This window comes from Amblyomma americanum, chromosome 8 (assembly GCF_052857255.1).
Source record: "Amblyomma americanum isolate KBUSLIRL-KWMA chromosome 8, ASM5285725v1, whole genome shotgun sequence".
NCBI classification, from domain to species: Eukaryota; Metazoa; Arthropoda; class Arachnida; order Ixodida; family Ixodidae; genus Amblyomma; species Amblyomma americanum.
Genome location: NC_135504.1, coordinates 78,444,257 through 78,471,680, shown reverse-complemented (window position 1 = coordinate 78,471,680; position 27,424 = coordinate 78,444,257). Strand labels below are relative to the sequence as shown.

The 27,424-nt window shown below is 44.4% G+C and overlaps 1 pseudogene; it reads left to right on the top strand.

Annotated features, from left to right (window-relative positions):
• Positions 1 to 3,329: 3,329 nt before the first annotated feature.
• The window catches only part of LOC144102524 (CLIP-associating protein 1-B-like), a 59,861-nt pseudogene continuing 35,766 nt past the window's right edge, over positions 3,330 to 27,424 (top strand).

Sequence of the window (27,424 nt, the reverse complement as noted above, 5' to 3'; positions counted from 1 at the left end):
GCAGTGACCTTTTCTGGCCACTGCCTGTGCACAAACATCAAGGCATCAGTCACCAACAAAGATGAGTATTAAAAGCTGATTGAGAACAGAACGAAAAATGTAAAAGAGCACAAGTCTGTTGTTCTCAGAAGGCTACAGAATTCGTTTATGGTTCATGGGTATTTAACATCCCAAAGCGACTCAGGTTGTGAGGAACGCGCTGGTGAAGGGCTCCAGAAATTTCGACCACTTGGGGTTCTTTAACGTGCACTGACACCTCGCAGTACACGGGCCTCTAGAATTTCGCCTCTATCGAAATTCGACCGCCGCAGCCGGGACTGAACCCAAGTCTTTCGAGTCAGCAGCCAAGAGCCATAACCACTGAGCCACCGCAGCGGCTCTAAAAAATTCCTTTCACGCTGAGATGATTACTCGAAATATCATCATGAAGAGTATCATGTGCAGCCACAGAAAATATCACTATTTTTCATTTGTTTCTATCAAAAGAACAGGCAATTACAGTCAATGCTGCTTAAATTAGCTATGGCTTAAAGGTTTAATGTCAATACTTTGAGTAACTGAAAGGAAGGAAGTTATTCTAGCTCCCTTCTCCCTGGAATTGGACTGACTGGTGGCTTCTCTCTAAACTATGCTCAGCCCTCGACGCACTTCCATGTCAAAGAACTAAGAAGCAACTCACAGCATCCAGCATGATGTGCCACTTGTTTGCCATCAATCTACTCCCTGGCACTTCGAGGTTCCTGAAAACATTAAATATCAGTCAATATCTGCATCTTGACAGAAATCATGATAACTAAGTGGAGAAGATAAAGAAGTTTGTGAGGATAAGGTGGCCACAGCTGGCGCAGGACATGATTAACTGGAGAGGTATGGGAGATACCTTTGTCCTGCAGTGAACGTAGTTAGGCTGCTGCTGCTGTTGTTGATGATGACAATGTAGTATTGGCCCGGGGCTGCCGAGTGAAAGGAGCCATGACTCAGTGCGCTTCAAAGTGACTTAAGAGGGTTCACTGGACAAAGAATAGGAATTTATAGACTGAATGACTATTATGTGTGTTATCAGTGCATGCACTTGAGAGGTGATAGTAGCTGTGGAACGGACCCCACTTGTACCCCTTTTTTCAGCCCAACACACAGCCCTTAACTATCTACGTTATTTCAAGGCATGTTAACCCCGTTTCCCTTGGTGAATCACAAGCGCCACTGTCTGAAGTAGTAGGGTCTTGAAGCTGAGCTGCGGGAGCAGTGAGAAACAAACCAAGGCAACCCTGGAATGGGCTGTGCTTTTGCTGAGTGCATTTTTGTTGTAACCGTTGAAGCATTTCTGTGAAACAGATTGTGCTGCTGGCCCCAGAAGTGAAGTTTTAGATTAGATCACTGGGTAGCACTTCAGTGACAAGCCTGAATATTTCAAGGTGCTACTGAGAGTTTGCACCTCTGGGATTGCTGTGTAGGCTGTCCTGTTTGCAGAGTTGGAAAACTGTGGCTTTCAATGAATCTGTAGGATTCATTGCTTTCAGTTTCATTTCATTCAGTTTCAATTATGTGCAAGTCTGCTATGGCAGCTGCAAAGTTGGAGCCATCACAATTCCTAAATGTAGTGACAGCAGGGCTTTCTTTTGTTGTCAAACTGGTTACCAGACTTCTGGCTGATATTTATGGTTAAAAGCTTAATTTCACAATCTGGTAGCAGTACTGGTAACGCCTGTGAACTTTTGTGTTGAATGAATAAAACCACTGCAGTATTCATCACATTGCTTTTGTACTGTTGCAACAATATATGCTCAAAGTATGGCTGAGGCGAAATTGGTCAAACAGCGACACAAGAAAGTAATCCAATCGATCACAGCCAATAGTGAATGAGGAATGTTTGTTAGTGGAGTCAGATCTTAGAACTCTGTAGTGGCAACAGTTGCCATCCTTTCGCTTTTACATCATTTTCTAGGTTAGCAAGGCTCAGAAATTATTCATCTCGGAACACTACTCAGTCTAGTCTGACTTCATGTTTTTCTGTGGTGTCCATTTAAATTGCCACAACCGCATGCATCAAAGTAGCCTATGCAGTTATATGGTTCATCATAACAGAGAAATATTAGCAACAGAGTTACTGTGTCCCCTTTGACTCTGCTTACCGTGCATATTCAAATCGTTCAAATTTAAATATGGCTCAGAATGCCCCCTTCTGAGGCATCCAGGCTGCTCTTAGACAAGTAGCGCCATTCAGTATTTTGCGAAAGGACCCTATTTCAGCTCAGAATTGGAATTTTGCCAGTCGCATGAGGGAGCTTTGGCACAGTATAGCAGAAAACATAGTATGCGATTCTCTCAAATTTTTCTTCAGTTAGATTTTTTCTTTCATAAGCAACACATATCCTGTCTTTTCTTGGTACCTTCAAAAACAGGATTCCATTATCCACATTGTGATGTGCTACAATAACTACAATAAAGGAGGAGGAGCAAAAACTTTTATGCACACCACCCTGAAATTGCCAGTTTTCCCTTAGTAAATTGCCTGTTTAGCACTTTGTTGCAGTATGTTTTTCTGTCTGTGTGGAGGTACAAAGAGCTACTAAACTTTGCTGGTCTCTGTTGCTCTGTCAATGCTTCTTTGACTGACCGCTTACTTGGCATTTTTGGTTAGCATTCAGGCAGTCTTTTTTTCTCTCTCTCTGCCAGCTGGCCATGGAGGGAAGGGAGAGGCATGACAGTTTAACTTTGGGGCTGGGAACTGCACTTCATTTAGGTTACAAATGCTTTGCAAGCTTGCTGAGATCTGCTGGGAAGGGCACCTAATCAAAGCATGGTCTTGCACCTTACATATTTTGCCTGACATCCTTGCAGCTCTGGTTGTTCACTTGGATATTACACTTTGTTGTGCAGTTTGTTTAAAATAAAAAATCGTGAAAGTGAAATGAAGGTTAATTTAGGATTCTAAGCAAACGTCAGTGCTCACACATGAATAAGGCCTAAAACCTTGTGACTTACACCTTTTGAGACTGCAGTTAGTGTGGAGCACTTTCAGTACTACACATTACCGTGCTCACCGTGGCAGGGTGTGCACTCTGTACCTTGCTTACACTGGCTTTTCTTGACATCAAGTAGCTACTGATGTGATGTTCATATTTACTTGTGGACATGTAAATTTAAATACAGAAGTAATTAAGGTAATTGTCATAAGCAATGCAGTATATTGTGTTTTTTTTAAAGTTGGGACTGAAAAAAAACATTAGTGTGCCTTATTTTCACCTCTAATGACAGTATCAAGTAGTGTTGATGAACCCTGACCTCCGTGCTTCAGTCAAAGCAAAGAATATTTATTTTTGCAGAGCATGCAAGAGTCACCAAGAAGGGCCAGTAGTGCCCCTCCTGATAGGCAGGCAGTGCTGGCTACACCCATACATTCAAAAGAGCCAACAAGTTGTACACCAACAAGTAAGCCTTGCATGCACGTGTCTTTCAAGATTTTTGTCTTGTGATGTATGCCGAGTGCGTGACCTTTTGTTCTGAAATTGTTTGTCCAATTCTAGTCCAAGCTGTTCTTATAGTTTATGAAAAACTGAATTTCACCCTGGTTTAGACATCAGCAATTTGACTCATTACATTTTGTTTTCCTCCATGAATTTGTTTTCTTTTCAATACAAGGGAATAGTTTGTAGAGTTGGAGAAAACAATGCAGTACAATGTGCTTCATAAACAGTTTCAAACTGATGCATGGGTGTCATCCTTCAGCAAGGAGTTTCACATGATATGGCGAACTCCTCTGTTTAATCAGCACGAACCTACGGTTTGTGCACATTGGTTGGCGTGAACTACAGCTGTATCACTCCAGCTTCCATCCCGCAGCAACAATGTATAATGTTGCATTGTGTGAGGAAAGAATGAAGCATTTAAAAAGAACATACTTCAACATTTTCGCTTTCTAGCCTGGCAAGAGCTATGGCAAACTGCAGTTTGCCTTGTGTGCAACAGGCAGTTAGGCTTACTCTGCTCCCTTAACATGGGAACAGTCTCTTAACGATCACATTATGCGGTGAATGGTAGGCTAATGGCGTCTAAGATTTCTGAGAGTGCATCATTGAATGTCTCATGACATCTTTAATAACCGTGCTTCAGAATTGCCCTGGAACCAGTGCGGTGCACAGTAGTGGTAGGTTGGCCACCCTATTAGTGGAGGTGGTAGAGCCTTATGCACACCAGTGCAGCTTATGAAAATAAAGTTGTGCCCCAGTGTCATTATTGAACATGCTGTACTGGTTTGTGGAAAATTCCTCCTCATTTATGCCAGATTCATTAGTGTCCATTTCTTGGGGCCTGTATGCACCCAAACAACCCAACATTTTGGCCACCCCTGGTTTTGTCATGTTTGTCTTAAAGGAAGGTCTCTGTATTTTTCATTGTTTTGCTAATTTAATTATTTCACAAGACTGATGCTACAGGGTTGTTTTGTCTGATATTGTCCCATACAACTCAAGAACAAAGCAGAGAATGCCTCTCAAAGGAGCCCCCCCCTAACCATTGACAATCTATCGTCACGATGTCATGATCAAGTCTTGCACCTGCGACAACTGCAACCAGATGCATGCTAGGAGGTGCAGGATGGCTGTCACAATTTCATGACAGTAGTCAGCACCATTATATGGTGTGCCGGATTTGAGGTGCATTTCCCGCTTTATTATCGAGTTCCATCCGACAGCAGTCTGCAGTGAGTCACCATATTTCAGTGGCAAGGATGTTGCCTAAGAGACATGCAGCAGGTGCCATGATTGGATCAGCTTTTTTCTTTTGTCGCAGTTAGACCTGAACTTGTGTGTTTTTCATTTGATTTGCCTCATGCCTGCAGCAATGATGCAAAGCTTAAGCCTATGGGCTGTCTTGCATAACATTTCACTGCAAATGTTCATGTGGACAGCCTAATTGCAGCTTGCACTTTGTTTTGGTTTGCTAAAGCAGTGCATAAATTTACCTGTGCTCTCTGTATGTGACGAGCCCTTACAGCTGTTTTTTTGCCAAGCTTTGACACAACAGCATAGTCTGAAAGGTACTCCTGCTCTTAAGGCTGCTGTATCATTTACTTAACATCTTCCTAACAGTTGTGCCTAAGCATTTTGTGCAAGCCCTTGTATAAAGATTTACTCCTGCTTTATTATTCAGTGTCAGAATTGTGCACCAGGCATAAATAAGTGCTACCTACAGAGGCTTCTAACATTGTCAGCAACTGGTGTCTACCTTGATTTGTGTTGTGTTGTCTACAATGGCAGGCAAGGGAAGGAGACCGTCAAAGCGTGGTTTTTGTTACGTCAGTGTTGTCCTGTTGCAAGAAATAGCAGTGTAAGGTGTAAGTTGTAAATAGTGAGATCCTTGCAGCCTCTTGTGTTCTATAAGCTTCTGTATTGGCAACAAAGAGAAATATGAAACTGCAGGATTTGTTTTGAATGCCTTGGTCAGAAAGTTCTGTGCCACATTTTGCCTCTTTTGCACCCTACCTGTGAAGTAGATTTTTTGCTTGCTCATTCAACAGTAATTTGTGAAACTCTTGCTGTGAAACTTGACTGCTTACCTTGATTTCATGCTTTCACCTTTTTGCGTGTATGACTGACATAACACATTCGACACCTCAATGCATCCAGTACCATAGCCTCCGTATGTCTACATGGGTGTAGGCACACTGTTCACATCTTAGTGTGAATGCTTTATGTCACGCAACAGTCGACCAACTCGCGGCTGAGTCAGTGCCTCGCAACAGAGCTAAGCAGAGAAATGGGCAAGGGCACACGCACAAAGCTCACAGGTGCTTCAAGAACCTGCCACAGGTGGTAAGCTCCAAAAGGCACCGCAAAGCAGCTGCTCTCCAGGTTGGAAAAGCTCCTCAATTATCGTGGAGTAACACTTGTGTAGTTGCAGGCCAGATTTTTTTTCCATTAAAAATTTCTTATTATAAAATAAAAAGTGATCAGAACCCTTGAGGGTTTCCTCCTCATCATTCCTATTGCACTGGAAGCTATACGTTGGCCGTGAAGCACTGTGAGGTGCCAGTGAACATTGTGGCTGCATCCACATTTAAGTTCCGGAATAGGTGCCGGCCTTAATAAAAGATAACAGTAGTGATATACAGGAAGTAGGAGAATCCAGCAAAGATAGACTAGTTAGATGCACACAAGCAACGGAAGCTTAATACTACTCATATATGCCACGCACAAATGTGTATAACGACGTGCTGCATTGACAGAGTGGCTTATTTAGCTTTCTTTTGTTCATATGCATGCATGGCTGCATGTACCACTGCCCCACAAACTGTTAACAGAAGTCTGCGGTGATAAGGAGATCACGGCTGGCACAGAGCAGGGTTAATTGGAGATTTTGGAGAGACCTTTGTCCTGCTGTGGGCATAGTCAGGTTGATGACGATGCTGACAATAATACGCTTCCCCAAGGCAAAAATGCTAGAAGTGCAAGTCACGAGTTGTACCCCTAGTATTAAAGCCAATATTGTTAAGTGGTATTTGTTCATAACGGATTTGAAAAAAAACCTTCCTTGGAAATATATTTTATCAGTCAGCATCGTGGATGGAAGCCGTTCTTTGTGTAGTTTTGTTTTCGCATTTATTTGTTGTTCTTTCAGCCTAAGAAAAGCTACTTGTAGGGCTGTATTGCTTGCTTTTGCAATGACTGGTTTGAGAAGCAAGAGGTGAGGGAATATGAGCCTCACTTCTTGACTGCTTCTTCCTTTGCAGGAAATGCTGGGGCAGTGGACCAAGATATGTTCATCAGATCTTTTGAAGAGGTCCCAAAAATACAGGTAGGGTCTTTACAAAGTGATTCTTCAAGTTTACTTGTACTTTCTTGAAAAACTTTCGGTTTTATTCTTTGTGCGAGCAACTTTCTGCCCACAAACACGTTGATCTGGCACGAAAGGTTTAGTTTTCGGTGTTAGGTACAACTGATGTGCCTGAGTTCGGTTTCAGTTGCCCTTGCACAACAAAAATAGATACTTTCATCTTCCTTACATGTGACGGAGTAGTTTCACACCTTTCTCTAGTGAAGATGTACCCGTTAGTATGCAAAAAACTTTCGTGCACTACTGCATCATGCCTGCTTCCCATGCGTGACTGAGCAAAGTGACGGCTGCCTAATGAGCTGCATATTGTCACACCTTATTATATGCAGGTATGTTGCCCAGTTCACAATTTTTCTTTCGCTTTCAGCTTCACTCAGCAATGGAGTTTGAGCAAGAGCTCGAAAAGATCAGGCAGGTTCTGTCTGACACCAATGCTGAGTGGGAGTGCAAAGTGGACATGGTAAGTCAGCTTGCTATGTTTGAGGGAGCCCTGAAGTTGTATACTGTTGTCAAGAAGTTGGGGGTGCTTTGTTTAATAATCATCTGTTCAGAGGAATCACAGGGCTAAAAAAAATTTGAGCCTCCAAAAAAGAATTCAGGGTTCAGCTCGTCACCTTGGTTTAATGCATCATATAAGTAGGCTGATATAGTCGACGACTGATTTTTCGGACCCTCTAGGGACCGCAAAAATGTCCGAAAAATTATACAGTCTGGAAAATCAAATTTCGCCGAAAACATCGCGAACTTATTGCAATTATTCCGGAGGAATAGGCCAGTTGTGTTTCACATGTTCTAAAGCATCTAATGACTAAGTTCCTCCACGCAACACGTGCATAGACGACGGGCGGCGACCACTTTCACCAGCTCGGCCTGGCTGTGCTGCCCTCGGCATGTCGCCGATCAACGCACGGGTTGGGACAAAGTCTAAACGGGAAAGCGAACACGCCGTTGCGGGAGCTACATTGCACCCGCGGTACCATGGGCCCCGAATGAGAACGCGAAGATGGCGAAACAATAGGAACCGAGAAACGGCCGAAGCAAGCGCTCCGTCGGCGTTATCCTCTGCCATTAGGCCCAGCGACTAGAGCCAAAATCAGCATTGTATTCGGCGATATGCACTCTGCGGTGGCTTGCGTATAATGAGGGTCACCTTGCCTGTTATCTAAATGCCAGTTATTTACGGTTTTTCGATAGAAAAGTCAGGGTTGCGGAGTGTTTCGCTTCGGGTACGCTGACCTCTCTTTAAAATCCACCACCATTCCTCCCGTGCTCGCAGTCTCCATGAAGCCGTGTGCTTCCCATGCGCTTCGCTGCTGCGTTTTTCCGTATTCGACGCGAAAGACTCGGCATAGATGAGTTTCGCAAACTCTGACTGCTTTTAAAAAGTTGTGTGGTGGCAGACGTTCAAGAACCGTACGAATCTGAAACCACGTGAGCGCAATGTGCCGACTCAAGCAGAATTTGAGTATGGCAAGAGGCCCCCTTTAAGCTTGAATTTTGTTTTATTTGATCAAATTTTCGATCTCTCCTGGAGTTATGAGGTTCCACTGTACACATTACATGGCGGTTTGGGTATTGACGGCGAGTGCGAACGAGGTCTGAGAAATCGAGCAGTCAGTTGCGGTGTGAACGAAATTTCAGGCGCTCTTACACATTGGCTCTATGAGCCATCTCGTGGTGCGACGAAAAAGTCCGAAGAATCAAGCATGTCCGAAAAATCAGGCGTCCGAATTTTCGGTCATCTACTATAGGTAATCTATTTTACCATAGCATAGTGGGGCTCACGTGAGATGCAAAAACATTTTTTGCTAGCATTTTTTCTAATGGTGCTGAATGCAGGGCCAGCTAAAGCCTTGTCCTGTTTCTATTTGTGTTTGTACAACAATAGGTGATGCTAATTTTTTTGTGGTTTGGATGTAATTTATTTTGTAAACCCTATGCAGCAAACAAGTGTCTTCAGTTAAATTTGTTCTGAGGTGAAGTTCAGAAGTGGGAGCTGCCTTTCTTACTTTGAATCATGGGGCCCGCCAAGGAACTTTTGCACAGTTCTGCACACTGAGCTGCTGTTTTGCAAAGTTTTCTCTTTTCATCTGTGTTTTATGAGCGTTTTTTCCCGCAGCTGCAGCACCTGTGTAGCCTGCTCATAGCTGGAGCTGCTGTGTATGAAGAGCTCTTTATTAGTTTGAGGCTTCTGGAGCCTTCATTCCAGGTTTTAATTCGGGACTTACTGTCACAAGTAGTCAGGGAGGCCTGCATAACTATTGCGTGAGTATTCGTCCTACGTCACATCTCATCATTTCTTGCATCTTGGGACATTGCTATGAAATGTTTGAGTGGCAAGAGTTGTGGACCTTGCACATCAAATTTCGTGTTTCCCTAGAATAGAATAGACACAGCCGTTTAATTACCAGACTCAGGGAAGAGCCAGTGGTGTAGTTTTTGTGCCAGCATATCACCTCTCAATATCTGAGTCTGCATATTTTGCACCACTATGCATTTGTAATGCTGCTGCTTACATTGTATATTCATTGCTCCTTGGCATCATTAATGGCTTTTGTTCTCTGTGTTTGTGGTATGAGCAGGCAGCAGTTAATTTTGAAGAAAACCGCCAAGTGGAAGGCAGGCACAGCCTGCAGCACTGTATAAAATTGTATGAGGCTACCAATGAGTGCTTATTGTTACCATTGTGAGCTTTTCAGGCTGCTACTGTTGCTGTTGGAAGATTACTTTGATATATCGCTGGATGCATGCAACTTCTGGTCTAGAGATTGTACGCAGGCGGAACTGAGTTAACGATCATACTTGATATTGCATAATATTAGTCATGAAGAATTAATATTTTAAGCATAATATGGTCACAAACAGTATCAGCTGTGCTTCAAGCCGTGCTGTTTTGAAATCTCACCGAAAACCTTAACAAAAACTTTCCTCCCAACATGCCGGGGGCGCAAGATTGGTTGCTGGAAATTTTTTCTCTTCCATTGTAAACTAAAGAAATTATCTCAATTAGATGAAGTGGAAGCCTGGAGCTCTGGTGCACACAGGTGCTGGAAGGAGTTCGTAGTAAATCAGGAGCATGTAGTACAGGTTTCGCAGTGGGTATCAGGAAAGTGATACGAGTGGCACAGAGGACAAGACCATTTAGTTTTTGTTCTTGGCAAAAATACATTCTGTGGCTCTCTCGCATGACATCGAGACTGGAAAGGGCTTGGTGATCGCCACCTTGTTGTGGATGGGGATGAAGCCTAGCCTCGGAGATACGCGCTCAAGAAACTGTTTTGGCGTCCCTGCCATTTGCTTACGAAAATGGCTGATCACTTCTATATCCGTATTTCATATTCTGGCCTTTTCTAGCTTATGAAAGCTTTGTCTTCACTGAAAGTGACACCTTTGTCATTTGAGAATGGTAATCTATTGATACGGACCAGCTTAATTTTATCCTCAGTATCCCTTTATAGGCATTTCTTAAACGACATTTACACCAGAGGCACCGGTAACAGGGGGGCCAAGTGGCACAAGTTAATCTTGCCATTGAGTTACTGGCACTGAATGTTGCAGTGCAAGTATTTTTACGGACTATTACAAATATTATTACATCACTGGTGCAGGTGCATAACGGCAGTCGACAGGCATAAAACAGCATAGGTGTTTTAAATGGGCATCGGCCATCATGTTGTGAGGCTGTGCCAGTGGGCGCCAAAACCTTACCAGTGTCATGTACACTGATCGATTGTGAACTTTTCTGTCTGTAATATTGTCCATAACCCCTCTCCCCCGACATGGCAGGCGTTTGTAGCCTCGGATCACACAATAGTTCTCGGAAATAAAAAGTTTTTTGTTCACCTCTGTGCTTTAAGGCACCTTTTTCATGTGACTGAATGTTTGTCTTTGCTTACCATGATGATGTGAGTGTGGTAATGTCCTTTGTTTCTGCTATAGCTTGACTTTAAAGTGTGTGACTGGTCCAGGTGTTCATTATGATAAATTTTGCTCATGTCCTTTTTTCCTTTATTGCAGTTACTTATCACTGAAATTGGGCCAAAAGCTCGGGCATTTCTCAGAAGCCATACTCGATCGACTAATAAATGTAATTCCAAGTAGTGCCAAGATCATGGCCACGTCTTGTATTGTCACAGTACAGTTTAATATACAGGTAAATAAAGAGTTTACATGTTTCCTGGTTGTTACTGTTCTTGCATTTCAAGGTATTATTATTCATAGGAAAGAAGTTGTAAATACTAAGCAATGCTATAATGAAATAATTACATATTTCTGCCTTAGTAATTACGTAAGGGAGTAATTGAATAGCAGTGCTACTGCTTTTGGGAAAGGTTTTAATATGTTGAGTTGCCACGCAGTTGCTGGTTGTTGGACGGCACCGAGGAGTAAAAACTCGTGTATATTTATGTGTAGGTGGGCTGAACCATAACGTGGCACATACAGCTCTGCATATATCAAATGCTAGACTGCAAAACATTAAACACTTGCACACTTTTGCTTGCCATTTTAGCACACACGTGTAAGTCGGCTGATACCAGTTATCATATTCAACCTGCGTTCAAAATCTAAAGACATCAGAAAGTGAGTACTATGCTTCTTTTTTCTGCAGTACAAATTGTACCCGTGGTGGTGCAATTAATGTAATAATGTTCTTGCAACAGATTTGATCACATTATACCAAATTATAGATTCCAAGTAAATTGCTTTACATTGTGAGTGCCATTGTTATGAAGCTTCGATTTTAGCTCAGGTAACCTTTTTGGGTTCTGCTGTGCCTGTACTGTGCAATGTACATTTTGTGGCATATATTTCATCATGAGCTTTAAAAGAACTAACAAAATATGCCATGTTATCTTGCCTGGGGAACAAAAGGGAAACTCTGTGTGGCTTTCTTTTTGTTAGCCTGAGACTAGAGTTATTTAAGACGTTGACATAACCTGAGCACATAAGTTAGTTTAGCATTTCAGTAAAATGCAATTCCTAAAACATAAGTCAAGCACCCTCCTTGTGATGTAATAGTTGTCAGCCTCCTTGTGAAGCATGTTTGTATGAGTGCCAGTCGTTTTTGTTCACTGTTCTTGCTGTGCTTTGAAGCCTTTCCTTTCAAACAACCCCCATTAAGGTTTTGGTACGACAAACATAGCGATTGTGTCAAAGGTTTTAGAATTCTCTCAGCGTTTTCAGTGTTTGCTTTTAATCCGGCCTTGTCATTAACCTTGTGCAGATCATGCTTTAAGTTTCTCGACCAGCTGTTGCAAACGTGGCCAATGGATACTCTGGAAAAGCACATTGCCATTCTCCAGGAGGCCATCAGAAAGGGAATCAGTGATGCTGACCCTGATGCCCGCGCCTTTTCACGCAAGTGAGCGACTTACTCTGTCCTGTTATTAACTTTGTAATCCGGACCATAACCACAATCACAACCATTGCCATAGATGTAGTCATCTTTTTCAAGCCTGTTACAAATACAAAGGTTTTTTTTCTTGTTGCTGTTATTGCCTAGTTCTGTCTAGTGCTTTTTGTTAGTGTTGAAGAATGTAGAACAGATTCTACAGTGAAGGTTTGTGGCAGTTCTTTCTCATGGAGCATACCCGCTTTTTTATTTTTGTTATTTTCTCGCCCAAAATCTGTGTCCCAACTAGCTCGATCAGCAACCCTGCTTATAAGAGCCCGATATATTATAAATTTTACCTAAATGTGGAAGTTCAAACATAGCTTGCATTTGCATACTAAAGTGGCAGGTCAGGTTATCGCTGTGCTTAAGTCTCGGTTCTGACCAAGGATATTCTCAGGTTGTGTAATGGACAACCCTTTTTGGGAATGTGTTGTTCATTGGCAGAGAAGAAAAGTTTGAAATTTAACAACTTACAAACCATGGGCTCATTGCAGTGGTTGCATCCGGCTCACACCTTGCTTATGGTTATGGTTACCAGTTTATCCATGTGTCATGAAAGCATGCTGACGAATTAGTGCTAGAAACAGAGGCAGCATTAGTTTCTGAAGGAGTGAGACAGGTATCAACGATGGGACATAATCTACTATAATGATGCAAGCATTTTGTACACATCCTTAATTAGAAAAATGAGAAAAATTTGCCAAAGTTTACAGAACTAGGATTTCCACTCAGCCTCCTAGCAACCAAGACTTTCCATCCATGTGCTTGGATTCGATGCTCCAGGTACTGAACTTATATTTTTGATATTCTATCATACACAAATACACTGATGTAAACTTGCTACTCAGAACCACTCGTAATGATTAACTTCTCATACCTTCTGGATGTTTCTGGCACAAAGAAGTCTGCTGCTTGTTGTGAGTTTTGATCTTTTCTGTACTAATTTCATCTGGATTTCCAGCTGTTTATTCCAGACATTCCTGTCCCAACACGGTGGCTCGTTAACTTCTCTTTGCGTCGTACGGCGCTTCATTCTGGTTTCACACATTACAGGGCCTTCTGGGCTTTGTGGAACATTTTAAGGAGCAGGCTGACGTGCTGCTCAATTCGCTGGATACGAGCAAGCAGCGCATGTTGCAGGGCGAGCTGTACAAGAGCAATTCCTCAAGCAGCAACTCGCTCAACAGCGCCCAGGGTCGACCCGTGAAACACTGTCTCCAGCCACGGATTCATCTAAAAACTCAGGTATGGTCTGCTGACACGGCCTTTGCCTGTGTTCTTACCCCTGCTGTGACCAAGGCTCAGGCTCGTTCTCACTTCTGCAGAAGCTCCTTGCTTGCGATGCACTGCTGTGGGCACAGTAGTTTTAACGTTTTGCTGTTGAGGGGTTATAGTTGTGGACATGTTTGTTTAGTGTGCCGACGTGGCATGGTAAGGTTGGCTGGCATGTTTACCTGCATTCACTGTCCTGCTGCTCTAGAGGGCAGGTTACTTAAGAGAGAACATACCCTCAAGACAACGTACTGTTTTTTGTTAAAAGCATCTGGCCAACCGCAATCACTGTTGAGCCGGATCGGCAGCTCCAAATCTCTAAGGTGTGGATCTTTCATGTTCACCCCTGCACAGCTGTACAGGTTCGGGGATACTTCGAGCATTCCATTACACGGCTCACTGGCAAACCTTGTGGTCTAGACATTTTCGACACTGGTCACACTCTTTTAAGAGCTTGACTATTTAACTTGCATGAATTTAATAGGTGGTTAAAATATAATTTGTATTAAAGTGTTCACTAATTAACTCGCATGAATTTAATAGCTGGTTAAAAAGATAATTGGTATTAAAGAGTTTACTAATTAATCGAAAATTTAATCCGTCGCTCATCCAGCCCTTGCTTGAATCCTTTCTTCTCTTAACTTTTTTTAATGCTGTCATACTCTGCCTAGTTTTCTTGTGAGTGGTGCAGTGCTGTCATTTCTGGCGTGTGTTTACTGTCTTATGGGAAACAGGCCTGGAAGCGGTACTTCAACTCCGGGGCAGAGGTGTGGCGTGCCAGTCTACAACACCAGGAGTGCCTCTGGTGCGTTGACACTTTGAGCACCCATCCTGAAGTGACTTGACTGTGCATGTTGTACCAGTGGTATTTTTAAGATTGGCTGACCACAGCTTATGCAGACAAAAAAATTTTAGTCATGGCTGCAGTGGAGTAGAAGTAGGGATAGTGGAAAAAGTGGGAGCTGCAGCACATAGGTGGCATGAAGCCAGATGTGTTGACTGCTGATAGGGGTGTTTGCATATAATTAATGATGCCGGTGTGCTACTTCCAAGCAGATGAGTAGGCGATGCTGAAGTAACTGCACTGTAGCCGCCGCTACCATTGTCTGCCTCGGTGGTCATGAATCTTTGAGGTCGATTGCTCTTTGCGGTTTGGAAACAGCCAGATAGCTTGTGGTCTGGGGCAATAGTTCCTTAATGCCCAAAGTTTGGCTGCAGTGTTTGATTCGTTATGAAGGCACTATATTGTGTTCAGTGGAATTTCCTGAGAAGAATATGCAGTAATTTGAGACTTAGATATTGTCATGTAGTGGTAACGGCAGTCCGGCAGTCAAGAAGACGATGAAAAGAGCTTCAAAAAGAATGTTTATTAGGTGGACCTGTGCCCACAAAGAACTGAATGACTCGGAGGCAGTGATAGCAACAGGCATGCTTGGTGGTTGTCGAACAGAGTGCCTGCCGCTCACGGTCGTGCTCAATTAAAAGCCGACAAAGAACTTTTGAGGCATGGTGTGCAGAGTGACCACAACGGTCTGGAGGAACGTAGAATGAGTTCTGCCCAGTTGCAATCATTCGAGGTAAATCTACTTGCTCCTTGCATCACAAACAAAATGATATAGCAGCATTCTGGCAGCTTTGACGAATGAACAACCAACAAATACAAAGCTTTGCATCAATATCGGGCTTTGAGCTGTTCAGCAATAGCACACCAGTGCCATTAATTCTGTTTCAGTGCCATTGTCAGCAGCAGTCGACACTTCTGGCTTTGCGCCGCAGCTCCCTCTTTTTCCACTGCCTCAAACCTAATTCACTAAGCGTGGCACTCTTTGGTGAACTGCCTTTGCACCATTAAAAATGAGTCATAATCATCATATCTTAGACTGACTGAGTAAGCTTATGTTTCACGTAGCCACTGGCAGGGTTGGTAGCTTTTTTTATAGTTTTGAAGTTTCTTTTTGTCATCATTTGCTTTTTGTTTCTTATCATTTTTCTTGCCATGGTTGCCTTATTGTATTGTTTGCTTTTTCTTTTGCCACCTTTTCTTTAGTTCGGCCAATAGTGCCATTGACTTGGAGGCCGCAAGAAGGGCACGACCGCGCGCCTTTTCTACTACACAAAACAGGGGCACTGGAGCGTCACTACGTAAGTGGCACAGAGCGAGAGCACTTGTACAGCACTTTGCTGATATTTCCCTCTGAAGACAGGCCTCTGTCTTTTTTTACCAGCACTCTTGTTTAAAGTCCAGGGTTGTATTTTTGACTTGTCTTTTTCGCTGGTTCCGCACGTTGATGGAGCAGTTGTGTAGGGCCTCTGCTGCTGCTAGTGTTCCATCGAAGGTTGAAGGTTGAGGCTTCACACGTACCGTTGGTTTTTCAGCGTTGCTAGTGAAGTAGTGCTTTTCACACTAAAATTTGTGGCCCAAAGAACTTCATGTGATGACAGCAGCAATAGCCTAGTGAGCATTCGTTCCGAACGCGGGAGGTACGCGGTTCGACCCTCTAGTACCACCGTATACCCTCTGGTGGTGTAGCGGTTTCAGGCTTTTTGCGCTGGCCTAGTGCTCGGTTTATGTGGGTGAAATGCGTGAGAAATGGGTCTTTGACCCCACTTTGAGTAGACAAAAACATCTTAATCATGGTGCTCTTTGGCCAATGCTGCCCTTGCGCCATAAAAATTCTTCTTCAAGGACTTGATATGTTGTTTGACCAGTTTCTGTGCTACATGTTGCAATTGTGCACACACATTATGGTGCCCCATAATTAAGCCGGTTATTCTGAAATTATAGCTTTCAGAAGTACTTGGTGCTGCTGGATATATGTGGTGTGAGTGACCATATTGTGACATGCCACAGTCCTCTTTGTCTTCAGAATATGTGGAAACTTCATTCTGGAGTATTTTATGCACTGAACTAAAATTTTGAAGTGAAACATCATTTTTGAAGCTAAAACCTGTTTGATGTAATTAAGGCCAGCAAGTACTTCTTTTTTGCAATTCCTTGAAAAAGCATATTAATGGCTCTGCTCTGTGTTATAGAGGGAGATGTGTGGTAAACTTGCATGCAGTATTCAGGCATCTGTTGGGCTTCTTCATGACTTCAGTATTTGTTAATGTTTGTGAAATCTTCAGTGCAACCACAAAGCAAACGTGTGACTGTTTTTTCTGCCACTCCATGTGGTTTGCTCATTCCTTTTTATTTTTCTGTCACATTGGCTTACAGTTCGTCCGGGAACAAAACGAGCTGACACCATTTCAAGCACAATGGCATCACCCGAGCGAATAAGCCGAAGTCGAACGAAGGGTGGTTCCCAGTCACAGCATAAGTGATATTTGCCTGGTTTAGTGGCTGCCGCATATCGGCAAACTCATATTGATTACATAGTTGCAGGAAAAACAGCTTGTGGTTTTTAACGCTTTGTACGTATAGCCTCCACATTGCTACACATCTCTAGTAAGCATAACACATTTGCTGTTCAGACATTATTCTAAACAAATCAGTTCAATTCAATTCAATTTATTTTACCAGAAGTTTGGAAGGATATCAGGGCTAAAAGCTGTAAATCACAGCTTGACATGGCTCAGAAAACCTCTACAAGCCAGTGTTGATATAGTTACTAACAATAGTTAGCAGAAACAATGGAGAGATCGAGAATAGCGGATACTGTACAATACAGTCGAGCCCACATATAACGTCCCAACTTAAGACAAACTGTCGCTTATAACGAACGAGACCTGCGCAACCGTCAAAATATACATTATTTCAATGGCACAAAATCACACGTATAACGAAGGCCATTAAGCCCTGCTGATTGGTTACAGCGAACGGACAGCGTAAACCCGGCGCCGCGACACGAGATAACCTGCCTCCGACCCCTTTGTGTGCCCGGCGTGCGGTATGTTTCCCTGAGCCACATCACAGGCGAACTGCCCGCCCCGCTTCGTGTCACTCTCAAGTGAGGTACCCTTTCCCCGCCGACCAGCCTTCCAAGATTGCCCTCCCGCCCTTCCTCGCAACTCCGCTCCCATCTCCTCACTCTCTCGCAAATCTGCACGTGGCCTCCACAATCAACTCCGCCGGTGGCGATCGCTGACACCACGCTCCGTGAAGCAGGTCTTCCGTGGAAGCCAAGAGGTGGCTGCACTGACGCTCACGGACGCCCCTTATTGGTCTCTCCGCTGGCGCTGTGCATCTGTATCTTTAGCTTGATTGGCATGATTGCCGCCTGTGCACATTGCACGTCTAGCTCGTCGCGCGCTTTTGTCAGCCTTGTTGCGGTGTGAATGTTTCATTGGCTTCGAACAAATCTTGGGCCCTGGTTGCAATTCAGGACGGCGGACAGCAACACCGTGCCCATTTCCACTGTATTCATCGGTCGAGATGATGAAAATGGCCTGGGCGGAGGTGACGGCTACTTGCATGCGAAGCTGCTTCTGCAAGGCCGGCTTCGTCGACACAATGTCTGATGCCGGGCCTGATGCTTCGGAAGATGACCAGCCTTTTGAAGGCAGGCTTGCATGAAGGAAAGTTGTAGCAACAAAAACATATTCGTCGCTGCTTGAACTTGTGTCACAGGTGGCTGCATGCTCTTTAGTACCTGAATTCTTCTTACTCCAGGCTGCCTGCGAGTTTCTGTTTGGACCACTGTCATAGTCCACTGCTTGTACTATTCTCGTCGTTGAACGACAGAATCGTGCAAAGTGACCAATCTTGTTACATGCCTTGCATGTTTTGCACCATGCAGAACAGCTTGATCGTCCGTCTTGGTGAGGCCACTTGCCGCCACAGTTGCAACAACTGGCTGATGAAACACGATGCCAATGTGGTGCGAAGGTCTGTCGTGGCATCTGTTGTCCATTTCTTTGGTGTTGACCATTGTGTTGTCCTTCCTTGTGCATTGCAAACACTGCCACGTTGCTTTCGATGCTCTTTTCTATTTCGGACACATCGCGTTCGACATCGTCGAGCATTCTTCCTTGTTTAAATAAGTCCGGTGTAATGAGGGAATGGAGCATCGCATATTTTCGGAGGCAAGATAATGTTGTGGTGATGATGATTTGGTTCTGCGCTTCAGCATCGACGCTTTAGAAGTTACAGTAGCGATAAAGCTGACAAAGGCGCGCGTAGAAGGCGCCCAACGACTAACCAGCGTTCTTCTGAGCTTGACGGAATTTGTAAATTGCAAATGTTGAGTTCACTCGTGGAGCAAAATATGAATTCAGTTTCGCTCGTGCGGCATTGTATTCTGGCGTCGATGTGCTCTGTTTGGTCTGGGTCGTGCTTATTGCCGTTGTGGCTTGCATAGCGCTGTCAGCAAGGGATTGAAATATGTCGTAGACTTCACCGACGTAGTGCAGGCAGAGTGCCTTTTTTGCGCATCTCTCGTGTTATCACATGCTAAAAGAAAGTTCTCAAACCTTTCTATCCACTTCATCCATTCGTGACCTATGTTGTTGGCGTCGGTCGCACGAAGGTCGAAACTTGGGAAGGGCGGGAGCACATGCGCCATGGCTGAGACTACTGGTTGCCACTTGCTGCTAAGGGATGCTACGACAGAATGACTGTCGATTTGATGTTCACACGAGGTTAAAGAACACTTCTGACACCATTTTAGTGCTCCCGTAGACCAGGAATGGATCTGATTGTCTAGATTGTGCGGGGCACAGATGACGCGAGCTTGTTCATTAAGCTGCCGTGTTTTCATTCACCTTAGTTTTCAACCCAATATTCACATTCGGCTAAATGCCAATTACAAACACTACAATAGGGTATGTGCTGCAAAAGCAGACGTCCATCACAGACTTTTTCGCAAAGAAAAAATTTTGTGTTTTGGCAAGCAACTCTCTTTAAAGCTGTGGTCCACTTACTACGAACTTCGGGATATAACGAACGAATGCACGCCAGGTGAAGCTCTTGTTCACTATAAGCAGGCTCGACTAATAACTTTGCATAGCTTTGAAAACACAAACAAGCTTAGTTTTCATATATTACCAGAAATAATACACGAATACATCATACATACTATATTTACATGACTGTAAGTCAACTCGAATGTAAGTCGACCATTTTTTCATAGTTTTCAAAACACAAACAAGCTTAGTTTTCAAATATTATCAGAAATATTACACGAATACAGCATACATACCGTATTAACATGATTGTAAGTCAACTCGAATGTAAGTCGACCCCCTCCCCCAAGTCGCATTTCCGAAAAAAAAAATTCTCAGGTATTTTAAACTTGGCCTTGAATAGTTAAATGCATTAGCATTAACCAGCGGCCGCCATTAATCGCCAGCTGCTATCGGCTGCCGTGCGCAGGTGTGCCCATGGGCACATTCCAGAACGAAGATGTGTAAGTCACTGGAATACTTGTCCACACTTCCGTCATAGTCCTCACAAGCGCTCCTGTCGTGATCGCTGCTATGGTCCCACAGCATGTCGTTCTAACTTCGTTTTCCAGCGAAATCCCGCACTTTGCAAACTGCCACAGCACAACATCGCGTGGAACAGCTGAAGATTTTCCTCGCTGCAACTGCCACACCTGTATCACCCGTTGCAAATGTCAATCATGTGGCCCGGCGCGCGGCTGTTCGTTTCTTCGGCGTAAAAATTGGCAGCCATCTTGAATGTAGCCGTGAACAAGTGCCGGTCGCTTGCCGGACCTGGAGCACAAATAATGACTGATGAAGCTATACATTAAAAACTTTTTAAACGCGGCCGGCAGTAGTCAAATGCGTCAGAGCCAAAGAGAAACTACATGTGAATGACGTCGGCTCTTCCATCGGCTACCGACACTCCCGGCATCGCTGCCGTTCCCAGTGGGGGTTCCGTCTCGATTGGAAGAGCTGCCTTTCCATGAACTATCAATGCTCTCTTGAGCACCGAGCGCGCATTTGAAAGTAAAAAAAAAGCGCTTGTTGGATGCTTAAGCTTTCCGTAGAATGCGATTGCGTTATCGAGCCGCTGCCGCCGCCGCTTATCAGCAACCGCAGTGAGCAGCGAGGTATGGGGTGCCAGTTTGCTGCTTACCAATAGCCGCCGTCGGCGAGCGGAACTTCGGTGGGGAGCAAGCCAATGAATTCCCCGTCGTCGTCCTCCTCTTCTGTGCGTTGCAGACTCCAGGCTTTCGGATGTCTCGGGCCACACAAATCCACTGTGCCTAAAACAGTTTGACGCCACTTCTGCCGTTCTGTTTGCCCGCATGTGCGCCAGAATATGGATCACACTCAGAAGCACGATGTTTTATTGCTGCTTCTGCTCCATGCAGAGAAGCATTCGTTCCAGCACTTGCTTGCGGTACCTTTTCTTCACGTACTGGAGCACTCCCTGGTACATAGGTTGAAGAGCAAAGGTAGTGTTGGGATAAAGCACACTAGCCGGATCGCCTTCAAAATCTCTACGTTGCAGTGCGCGGTGCAATTATCCACTATGAAAAGCACCTTGCGTTTCTTGGCATTGAAGCGTCGATCCAGCTCCTGCAACCAGGAACAGAATTTATCCGACATCATCCGTGCTTTCCGGTTTGCACGGTACTAGACGAGAAGTCTCTTAATGTTAAAAGGTCTCTGTTTCAGAGCCTTCCTGATGATGAGAATTGGAAGGTGCTCCACGCCCGTCATGTTTGCTGCCAACAGCACTGTCACCCACTCCTTACTCCTTTTACTGCCAGTGCACGGGTCCCCCTTGAACGCTATTGTTTTATCTGCCAGTGTACGGGTCCCCCTTGAATGCTCTTGTTTTATCTGGCAGTGCTTTGAAGAAGAGTGCCGTTTCGTCAGCATTAAAGACGTCGTTGGGGTAATAGGCTGCCATGTGCTCTTTAAGGTGGACGTTTTGCCAATCTTTTACCACTTCTTCATACACCCCACCCCTCTCCCCACATAGTCTTAAAATCAAGTCTATGCCAGTCTTTAAAATGCGTACACCAACCCTCTGATGCCTTGAATGAATCAATATTCATTTGGACAGCATAGGTCTCTGCTTGCACGCAGATGAGTGGTCCACTCAACGGCAGCTTCGAGTCACGTGCAGCGGCAGCCCACCGCAACAATGCTTCCTCCAGGGCTGGGTGGGGAGTTCGTAGACGCTTCCGACTGGCATGAAATTTCTCACTCTCAAAGGCTTCCACTATTTGAGCCTCATTCTTCACGTATGTCGATGGCGTGCTTTTCACGTCGAACTGGCGCGTAACTTATTCTCTGGAAGCGCCGTCTATCAGTGCCTTGAGGACAAGTATTTTTTTAATGTTTTTTTTTTGTGGTAAGCCAAATAAGGCTACAGTAATTAAAATAAGATGAGAATAGAGCGTGATATATTTGCAGGTTTACTGTCGTAGGGAAGAGTGTTCGGCAACGAGAGAGTGCTCCATTTGTTGCAGAGAGTTTTCTACAGAGGCTATGGACTCTTGAATCCCAGCTTAGTTGAGATGAAAAAATAACTCCCAGGATCTTGTGTTCGTGCAAAGTATCAATTTGTTGACCAGCATATTTAATAACATGATTAAATTAAGTGGCTTGTTTTTGCCCTAAAAATAACTGCTTTAGTTTTTTTGCATTAACATTTAGTTTATTTGACTGTCAACTAAGTATGGAGTTGTTCAAGTATTTCATTGGTATTTTTAATCAATTCATCTTCAATGAAATGTGACTAGAGATTAGAATGCTGCAGCCATCCGCCTAAATGACAGATTTAGCCGTTTAATTGCAACATTATTCATGTAAGCATTAAACACAAGAGGTCCCAAAACACTGCCTTGTGGGACACTGCATGTAATAGGCAGAAAGGATTACCGTGCAGTGCCTATGCATACACATTGGCTTCTTCCAGTTAAATATGATTTTATCAATTCTAACGGCTTCCTGCGTATACCATATGACTATAGTTTGGATAATAATATCGTGTGATCTAAGGATTCAAAAAACTTCGTGAAATCAATAGAGTGCTCACTTGAAAATATTGTTTTCAATATTTTCTACTATTGTCTCTTTTAGTGTTAATAATGCTGTTTCGGATGGTTTGTTTTTCCTGAATCCAATCTGGGCTTCGGTCAAAATGTTGTGTTAATCTAAAAATCACATGATGCGACAGGAGATAAGCTTTTGAAGTCCCTTAAAAAATATGGGTATAATCGTTATCGGCCTCTGGTGTGATGTTAAGCTTCTGTCAACACTTTTATATATTACTGTCACTCTAGGCTGCTTCGTACCTTCTGGATACACACCGGTTTAGAGCACAAGGTTACAGATGTGGACAAGTACCGAGACAATAGATTAATAATAATAATAATAATAATTGGCTTTTGGGGAAAGGAAATGGCGCAGCATCTGTCTCATATATCGTTGGACACCTGAACTGCGCTGTAAGGGAAGGGATAAAGAAGGGAGCGAAAGAAAAGAAAAAGAGGTGCCGTAGTAAAGGGCTCGGAATAATTTCAACCACCTGGGGATCTTTATCGCACATCACACTGGCGCCTTAGCATTTTGCCTCCATAAAAACGCAGCCGCCGCGGTTGGGTTTGAACCCGGGAACTCCGGATCAGTCGCCGAGTGCCCTAACGACTGAACCACTGCGGCGGGTAGACAATGAATTGCAATACCTACTAAGGCGAGCAAAGAAAACTTGATATCAAGATTTGTTCTCTGATATAGCTCGTCGCTTGGGAAATTATCAGTACCGTCCTTAGCCACTGAAATACCTGCCATTCGCCCAAAAAGATAACCCACCAAGATCGTGAAATAACCAGCAAAGCCTTAGCAGAACACTTTAACGAACACTTTGTTAACATAGTAAAACAGAACAGTACCACTCCGATTCTGCTCTCACAAATAAATAGCACTGTGGAAAGCCAATCTTTGGAGCCAACAAGCGAAATAGAAACTTATTTGATCATTATGGACTTAAGTGATAGCACTGCATTAGATGTTAACAATATGCAAGTGGTGCTAGTAAAGTAGGTTTTGGAATTTATTGTCCGATTTCCAAAACCTACTTTACTAGCCGGCATTTCTGTCGGTTCTTTGAACTCCGAAATAATGTGGTTTTACTAGCCATCGTGTCATGTTTGTTTCTAGTCTTGTCATGCTATGGATTGCATTTTGCCTTACCACATTACAGGTTGGATACAGTTATGCAGTTCATTTATGTAGTATACATTTTTGCGCACATCATGCTTTTTTTAAACGGTGCTCAGGCAGTCTAGCTTTGTTTATTTCAGTTGCAAAGGATATACACTATTTTGAAAAAAATATGGGCAACAAGTTTTGCTTGTTTATATTTTCTGAATTTATTCTTTGTACTGACCAGATATTCGATTCGATATTCGAAGCCATTTTTTTCTTCGTATTCGTATTCGATTTGTATTAGACAATTTTGATAATTTGCACACCTCTAATCATCACCCCTTCGCTTCAAGTGAACCTCATCCTCATTTGTGAATCATCATCATCAACGCTTGTTCGTTGGTTCGTTTTTCGACGTCATTGTTGGCAGTGCCAGTAAAAGCTCGTACGCCCAGCTTACAAGTGGTGGAGCGTGCTGTTGATCCTTGTCCGGCTCAATCGAAACCTTGGAGCTACGACGCTCTGGTTGAATCCTGGTCGGCCCATCAGCCAGGATGGAACATATTGATCAACATACCCCTTTTCCGTCTGCCGTGCCTGCTTCCTCCCCAACTGGTGCGCTTCCTCTCGGACCCCAGGCTTCTACCGGCCCTGCCCCCCACACGCGTCCAATGGTACGCCGTCAGGTCAACCTACCTAGATTATTACCACCCGGCAGCGCGATCCTCCAGTTTTTCCTGGCCTACCCAGCCACGACGTTCAGAATTTGCTGGAGCAATATGAAGATGCGAGCGCCTACAACCATCGGGATGCTTCGACCAAACTTTTGAATGTGGGATTCTTCTTGAGCCATGTAGCCAAGACCTGGTTCGTCAGCCATCGGGCCACCATTCCTGATTGGCCTCAGTTTACCACTCAGCTTCGTCAGATCTTTGGAATGGTAACCACCAGCCCCGCTGCTTACCAAAAGAAATGAGACACCCGTGTGCAGCTTCCCGGGGAGAGCTACACGTTGTACATTGAGGACGTCCTTGCCCTCTGCCACCGTGTCAACACTGTCATGCCTGAAGCCGACCGGGTCGACCATGTTCTCAGAGGAATAGGCGCTTTCGCCTTTAGCACTCTCGCCGCTCAACACCTTTTATCTGTTGCGGACATTCGTACCACCTGTCAACGATTAGATGACTTCCAGTCACGACGCCTCCCGGACACCTGGGACCATCGTTTTCCCACAGACGCCGATCTCCGCGCGCTGGTTAGATTGATAATCCGAGAAGAACTGCAGGGTTCTTATCCAGGAACTGTTCCCTCTGCTTCCCACTCTGCCAGTTATTCTAACTTGCTGCCGTGGTCAAGGGGGAACTTGCTTCTGTCGCGTGTCCTTCCTATCAAGAGCAGCCACGCAACCGTTACATACCTACGTATGCTGGCGTTGCTGCAACTCCTCCTCCTCTTATGCAACATCCCAGCTCCAGTCCTCCGCAGCCTAACATAGCCGCCGTATCGCATCACCCACCCGCTCCTGTCTGCGGCCCGCCTCCTTTTACTCCTTGGCGTTTCCGTTCACCCAGGCCGGTCTGCTTCTACTGCGGCATTCGCGGCCTCGTCGCTCGAGTCTGTCGTCGGCGCATGTGGGACGAGCGACATCACTACCGTGACATTCAACGGGAGGCCACTTATGATGGCCTTTCACCAAACCAGCAGCAAGAATTACTTACCCTCTTAAAGAAACATGCCCGCTCATTCGACACTCACTTCTATATTCTGGGTCGCACCTCTGCAGCACACACCGAATTACAACTGACGGCTCTGCCATAGTTCGCCGCCGGCCCTACTGGGTGTCTTCTTCAGAACGTAAGATAATACAGGATAACGTTGCGGATATACTGAATCACAACATCATTCACCTGTCTTCTCGTCCTTGGTCATCGCCTGTTGTGCTGGTGAAGAAAAAAGACGGCTCGGTTAGATTTTGTGTTGATTACCATGCTCTGAATAAGATTACTCTAAAGATGTATACCTTTTGCCACGCATTGACGACGCCCTTGACTCTCTTCAAGGTGCCGAATTCTTCTCCAGTTTAGACCTCCGAACCTGTTATTGGCAAATACCCATGCATGAGGAAGACAACGAAAAGACAGCTTTCGCCACTCCCTATGGGTTATACGAGTTTATTGTGATGCCGTTTGGCCACTGAAACGCTCCCGCAACATTTGAGCGTATGATCGACACCGATCTTTGAGGCCTCAAATGGAAAACTTGCCTATGCTACCTCGACGACATAGTAATATTTTCCCAAACGTTTTCAGAACACCTGCAGCATCTCAAAGAAGTTTTAATTGCATTCTCCAGCACCGGCCTCCAGCTCAGTATGAAGAAATGTCGGTTTGCATCAATATCCATCAAAGTCCTTGGGCATATTGTCAACAAAGATGGCATTAGGCCTTATCCTGACAAAATTGCTGCTGTTGTGCATTTTCCTCGGCCGTCCTGCCTGAATGATCTCCGTAGTTTCCTCGGACTAGCGTCTTATTTTCGCCGGTTCATCCGTAATTTTGTTTCTGATGCATTCCCCCTACATTGGCTGCTGTCTATCGGCGTCCCATTCGGCTGGACTCCTGACTGCGAGACTGCCTTCCAGAAGCTGAAGCGAATTCTGACATCAGATCTAATTCTGTGCTTCACGTGAAATTCATCCTCATTCTTGAATCATCATCATCAATGCTCATTCGTTGGTTCGTTCTTTGACGCCATTACTGGCAGTGCCAGTATAAGCTCGGACGCCCAGCTTACACTATATGATATCTCCTTTAAAAAGCCTTCTAAAGTCAAACGAATTTGCTCCCACTCATTTGCTCATGACATTTTTTACTTTTGCACCCCCTCCCCTTTGCTTGTGCAGAACACCATGTAATATTGTTAAGAACATCACCCTGCCAAGTTATCGCCATTTGCTAGAACTCTTGTAAATGGCGGTAAACCTCCTACGGCAGGCAAAGTTTCGATTGGCATTGCAGTGCCGATTTTTCAGCGTGGGAGCAACTAGTGACATGATGCACTCCAGTCTTGCATTCAGTGGTACCAGACATTAAAGCAGTGAGGTATGTTTCATTTCTGTATGCCCATGGATGAAGCTTGGACAGTGTACGTACAGTGGGGTTCTGACTACACTGATGCACTACAGAGCACTTCATGCCGACAAGCTTCTTTTATTTCAGCCTCAAGAGAATAGTGTACAACAGCTGTATATTACCGGCACTCACCTACGAGCCAGAAACGTGGAGCTTAACCTAAAGAGTTAAGGACAGCACAGCAAGCCATGGAAAGAAAAATGATTGTTATAACGTTAAGAGACCGGAAGTGGGCAGAGTGGGTGAGGGAACACACGCGGGTTAAAGGCATCCTAGTCGAAATCAAGAGGAAGAAATGGGCTTGGGCAGGGCATGTAATGCGAAGGCAAGATAACCGCTGGTCCTTAAGGGTAACGGAGTGGATTCCGAGAGAAAGTAAGCGTAGCAGGGGACGGCAGAAGGTTAGGGGGCGGATGAGATCAAGAAGTTTGCAATCATAGGGTGGATGCGACTGGCGAAGGACAGGGTTAATTGTAGAGACATGGGAGAGGTTTTTGCCCTGCAGTTGGTGTCGTCAGGTTGATGATGATGATGATGATGAATGTAGTAGTTCAGTTGACTTTCAGTAATGCAAGTTTTTAAGGGGGCCAAAAAGTTGGTGTGAAATGCATACTGAAAGGAGCCTTTTTAAAGCGCAAGGTGGACGGAGCCAAAGTTGCAGTAGTAGCAGACAGTGCCATTCACTCAGGGCTGCACGTGTATTGTTGTCCATTGCATTGTGGAAATTTCTGCCACCTGA